Below are 6,058 nucleotides of genomic sequence, written 5' to 3'. Positions count from 1 at the left end.
AAGTTACACAGATCGTTTATCATCAACACAAGACATCCATCCATCCATCCATCCATTCTACCGCTTACAAGACATTGTTTGATGTATTCAAATAAAATAACTAAAGAATATCATATATTTTTTATATTTTTAAATATATTCTATGAATAATACAATTTCTCTACCTATACATAAGAATGGTGGCAAAAAATGTAGTAAGTGCAGTTGTGCGCTTATTTTACATAAAACAATAATAAACATGTTTTAAGAAAATACTTACAATAGTTTCCGTGAAAGCTCTATTACTTGCTCAAAACGGTTCTGTATTATCTAAAATGTGCTATTTTATAGTGTAAAAATAAAGGTTGATAAGAAACATCTCAATAAAAAAACAGGTACTTGACATAAAATTCTGTTTCGCAAGTCAGTATTTACTTTACTTTGGTATTTGTACTTGAGGGGTATATATTGTAGTAAATGTCTCACAGTCTAAATTGTGTGCATTATTTATTCCCAATATTCACAGTTTGAGGTAAAGTTATAATACAAAACCCCAAACCAGTGAGGTTGGCATGTTGTGTAATTCATAAATAAAAACATAATACAATGATTTGCAAGTCCTTTTCAACTTATATTAAATTGAATGGACTGCATAGACAAGATATTTAATGTTCGAACTGAGAAACTAAATTTTTTTTTTGCAAATAATCATTAATTTAGAATTTAATGGCAGCAACACAGGGGCATTTTTACCACTGTGTTACATGGCCTGTCCTTTTAACAACACTCAGTTAATGTTTGGAAACTGAGGCGACCAATTTTTGAACCTTTTCAGGTGGAATTCTTTCCCATTCTTGCTTGATGTACAGCTTAAGTTGTTCAACAGTCTGGGGTCTTCATAATGCGTCATAATGCGCCACACATTTTCAATGGGAGACAGGTCTGGACTACAGGCAGGCCAGTCTAGTACCCGCACTCTTTTACTATGAAGCCACGCTGTTGTAACACGTTGCTTGGCATTGTCTTGCTGAAATAAGCAGGGGCGTCCATGATAACGTTGCTTGGAAGGCAACATATGTTGCTCCAAAACCTGTATGTACCTTTCAGCATTAATGGTGCCTTCACAGATGTGTAAGTTACCCATGCCTTGGGCACTAATACACCCCCATACAATCACAGATGCTGGCTTTTGAACTTTGCGCCTGGAGCAATCCAGATGGTTGTTTTCCTCTTTGTTCCGGAGGACACGACGTCCACAGTTTCCAAAAACATTTTGAAATGTGGACGCGTTAGACCACAGAACACTTTTCCACATTGCATCAGTCCATCTTAGATAAGTTTGGGCCCAGCGAAGCCGGCGGTGTTTCTGGGTGTTGTTGATGAATGGTTTTCGCTTTGCTAGAGTTTTAACTTACACTTACAGATGTAGCGACAAATTGTAGTTACTGACAGTGGTTTTCGGAAGTGATCCTGAGCCCATGTGGTGATATCCTTAACACACTGATGTCGCTTGTTGATGCAGTACCGCCTGAGGAAACGAAGGTCCGTAATATCATCGCTTACGTGCAGTGATTTCTCCAGATTCTCTGAACCTTTTGGTGATATTACAGACCTTAGATGGTGAAATCTCTAAATTCCTTGCAATAGTTCGTTGAGAAATGTTGTTGTTAAACTGTTCGACAATTTGCTCACGCATTTGTTCACAAAGTGGTGACCCTCGCCCCATCCTTGTTTTTGAATGACTAAACATTTCTTGGAAGCTGCTTTTTTACCCAATCAGGGGACCCACCTGTTCCCAATTAGCCTGTTCATCTGTGGGATTTTCCAAATAAGTGTTTGAAGAGCATTCCTCAACTTTCTCAGTCTTTTTTGCCACTTTTTGCCAGCTTTTTGCAGGCATCTAATTCCAAATGAGCTAATATTTGCAAAAAATATCAACCTTTTCCAGTTCAAATATTAATTGTCTTGTCTTTGCAGTCTATTCAATTGAATATAGGTTGAAAAGGACTTGCAAATCATTGTATTCTGTTTTTATTTACAATTTACACAATGTGCCAACTTCATTGGTTTTGGGGTTTGTAAATGTTATAATGAAAGGTTCTAATGAAAAATGTTGGACTAAAATAACAATCGATTTCCAAATGTTGGTCTGTATTGTCACTATTTGCTGTTTTAGTTTCCTCAATACACCAGTATAAACCACCTGCAAAAAAAAATGCACTTTATCCATCCATCCATTTTCTACCGCTTGTCCCTCTCTGGGTTGCGGGGGGACTGGAGCCAATCCCAGCTGCATTCAGGCGGAAGGCTGGGTACACCCTGGACAAGTCGCCACCTCATCACAGAGCCAACACAGATAGACAACATTCACACTGACATTCACACACTAGAGACAATCTAGTGTCGCCAATCAGCCTATCTCAGGGGTATAATTTAGGAAATTGATGACATTTTATTAAATTGAATATGTATTGTCAACACTTACAATTTACAGTATTTTTACAAAGATCCGTTTAAATTGTCAACATATGATATTTGAGGGATTATGAGGAAATGTTTTCCCTAAAATAATTACTTACCTTATATCGGTGTTATAAAATATTAACAGTAAAATATCCCCACTTATAGATAAAAATGGTGGCCAAAAATGTATTAGTTCCCTTTCACATTTTGTTATGTTTATTCCAAAATAGAATAGTCATTTTTGTCCTCAAAATTCTACAGTCAATACCCCATAATAACAATGTGAAAAGCTTTGTTTTTTTTAATTTGCAAATGTATTAAAAATAAAAAAAATCACATGTACATAAGTATTCACAGCCTTTGCTCAGCACTTTGTTGATGCACCTTTGGCAGCAATTACAGCCTCAAGTCTTTTTTAATATGATGCCACAATCTTGGCACACCATCTTTAGGCAGTTTATTCCTTTTGTGCATTTATTTAATTCATTTGTGTCCATTCTTCTTTGCAGTACCTCTCAAGCCCCATCAGGTTGGATGGGAAGCATTGGTTTACATCCAGGATGTTTTTGTATATTGCTGCATACATATTTTTCTCTGTCCTGACTAGTTCCTGTTGCTAAAAGACATTCCCACAGCATGACGCTGCCACCATGAGGATTCACCAGAGCAGTGTTGTCACTAGCTTTTAAGGACAGGGGCGGCTTAGCCCCCAGGAGATGCACAGGATGCGAGCTAAGCACAAAACTTCACAAACGGCTAACAAAGACTTAGAAATTATTCATTGTTATTATTATTTTTTGAAATGCACGGGACGAAATGAAATGCTCCCCGGGACGATGGCTTCTAACCATTTTTTTTCTTTTTCTTTTTATGTATTTATTCATTTTAAATTTTATATTAAATGTCTTGGTTTTTCCTCCCTCTGAAAATCCTATGAAATGTTTAACTTGGAAGACCTCCTCAATCCCACCAACACGTCTTCCTATGAGGAAGCAGTGCCTGGGGAATATGTGGTGGGCTCTCCTATTTCTGGGGCTGAGGTTGCAGAGGTAGTTAAAAAGCTCCTCGGTGGCAAGGCCCCGGGGGTGGATGAGATCCGCTCGGAGTTCCTTAAGGCTCTGGATGCTGTGGGGCTGTCTTGGTTGACAAGACTCTGCAGCATCGCGTGGACATCGGGGGCGGTACCTCTGGATTGGCAGACCGGGGTGGTGGTTCCTCTCTTTAAGAAGGGGAACCGGAGGGTGTGTTCTAACTATTGTGGGATCACACTCCTCAGCCTTCCCGGTAAGGTCTATTCAGGTGTGCTGGAGAGGAGGCTACGCCGGATAGTCGAACCTCGGATTCGGGAGGAACAGTGTGGTTTTCGTCCTGGTCGTGGAACTGTGGACCAGCTCTATACTCTCGGTAAGGTCCTTGAGGATGCATGGGAGTTTGCCCAACCAGTCTACATGTGTTTTGTGGACTTGGAGAAGGCATTCGACTGTGTCCCTCGGGAAGTCCTGTGGGGAGTGCTCAGAGAGTATGGGGTATCGGACTGTCTGATTGTGGCGGTCCGCTCCCTGTATGATCAGTGCCAGAGTTTGGTCCGCATTGCCTGCAGTAAGTCGGACACGTTTCCAGTGAGGGTTGAACTCCGCCAAGGCTGCCCTTTGTCACCGATTCTGTTCATAACTTTTATGGACAGAATTTCTAGGCGCAGTCAAGGCGTTGAGGGGATCTGGTTTGGTGGCTGCAGGATTAGGTCTCTGCTTTTTGCAGATGATGTGGTCCTGATGGCTTCATCTGGCCAGAATCTTCAGCTCTCACTGGATCTGTTCGCAGCTGAGTGTGAAGCGACTGGGATGAGAATCAGCACCTCCAAGTCCGAATCCATGGTTCTCGCCCGGAAAAGGGTGGAGTGCCATCTCCGGGTTGCGGAGGAGACCCTGCCCCAAGTAGAGGAGTTCAAGTACCTTGGAGTCTTGTTCGCGAGTGAGGGAAGAGTGGATCGTGAGATCGACAGGGGGATCGGTGCGGCGTCTTCAGTAATGTGGACGCTGTATCGATCCGTTGTGGTGAAGAAGGAGCTGAGCCGGAAGGCAAAGCTCTCAATTTACCGGTCGATCTACGTTCCCATCCTCACCTATGGTCATGAGCTTTGGGTTATGACCGAAAGGACAAGATCACGGGTACAAGCGGCCGAAATGAGTTTCCTCCGCCGGGTGGCGGGGCTCTCCCTTAGAGATAGGGTGAGAAGCTCTGCCATCCGGGGGGAGCTCAAATTAAAGCCGCTGCTCCTCCACATCGAGAGGAGCCAGATGAGGTGGTTCGGGCATCTGGTCAGGATGCCACCCGAACGCCTCCCTAGGGAGGTGTTTAGGGCACGTCTGACCGGTAGGAGGCCACGGGGAAGACCCAGGACACGTTGGGAAGACTATGTCTCCCGGCTGGCCTGGGAACGCCTCGGGATCCCCCGGGAGGAGCTGGACGAAGTGGCTGGGGAGAGGGAAGTCTGGGCTTCTCTGCTTAAGCTGCTGCCCCCGCGACCCAACCTCGGATAAGCGGAATAAGATGGATGGATGGATGGATGTTAAACAAGCCATCCTATAATAATACAACAGCTATTAATGTAACAATACAATAAAACAAATATATTTAATGATGTTTTTTTCATTATTTTCACAATAGGCTAATGTATATTACTTTATATAGATTCTACAAGAAACACAGAACTTAAAAACTATATATATATAGTATGTATATATGTATATATATACAGTATATATACTATATATATATATATATATATATATATATATATATATATATATATATATATATATATATATATATATATATATATATATATATATATATATATATATATATATATATATATATGAAAGACATAAAGGTATACTAGAGGATGATGTGGATCATGTTGACTATTGGTCCTCCTAATTGTCAATCATTCTGGTGATGTTGCGTAAGGACATATATATATATCAAATAAAACAAATGGCTTTTCGATAAGCCATTTTTTATTTATTTATTTATTACAACGCCAAAATAGGCCTAACAACGCCAATGGCTGTAATTCTGTAGCACTTTGAGATTTGGAATCAAATGTAAAGTAGATTACAAATACAATTTATAATATAAATAAATATTATATATATATATATATAATATTTATTTATATTATAAATTGTATTTGTAATCTACTTTACATTTGATTCCAAATCTCAAAGTGCTACAGAATTACATATATACAGGTATATATGTCCTTACGTAACATCACCAGAATGATTGACAATTAGGAGGACCAATAGTCAACAATCTCCACCCAGACATAAATAAAACAAATGGCTTATCGATAAGCCATTTAAAAAAAATGGTTTTAATATTTATTTATATGTATCATTATTCTCCTACTCACCTTTCCAGTAGAAGCCTCTCCCCTCTCACTTTCTGTGCTCCTCTGCCCTGACTCCTACAGGTCAATAGGGGTTGTGGATTGATTATTATTATTATCTACTGATGATAGTCATATGTGAATGAGCTCAGCTCCTCTTCTCTTCCATATGTAAAGTAAAAAAACACAGGTGATGCTCCAGAAGGAAGTAACCCCAAAGAT

The sequence above is a fragment of the Entelurus aequoreus genome, linkage group LG15 (assembly GCF_033978785.1).
Source record: "Entelurus aequoreus isolate RoL-2023_Sb linkage group LG15, RoL_Eaeq_v1.1, whole genome shotgun sequence".
NCBI classification, from domain to species: domain Eukaryota; kingdom Metazoa; phylum Chordata; class Actinopteri; order Syngnathiformes; family Syngnathidae; genus Entelurus; species Entelurus aequoreus.
Note: the sequence above shows the minus strand (reverse complement) of the source record.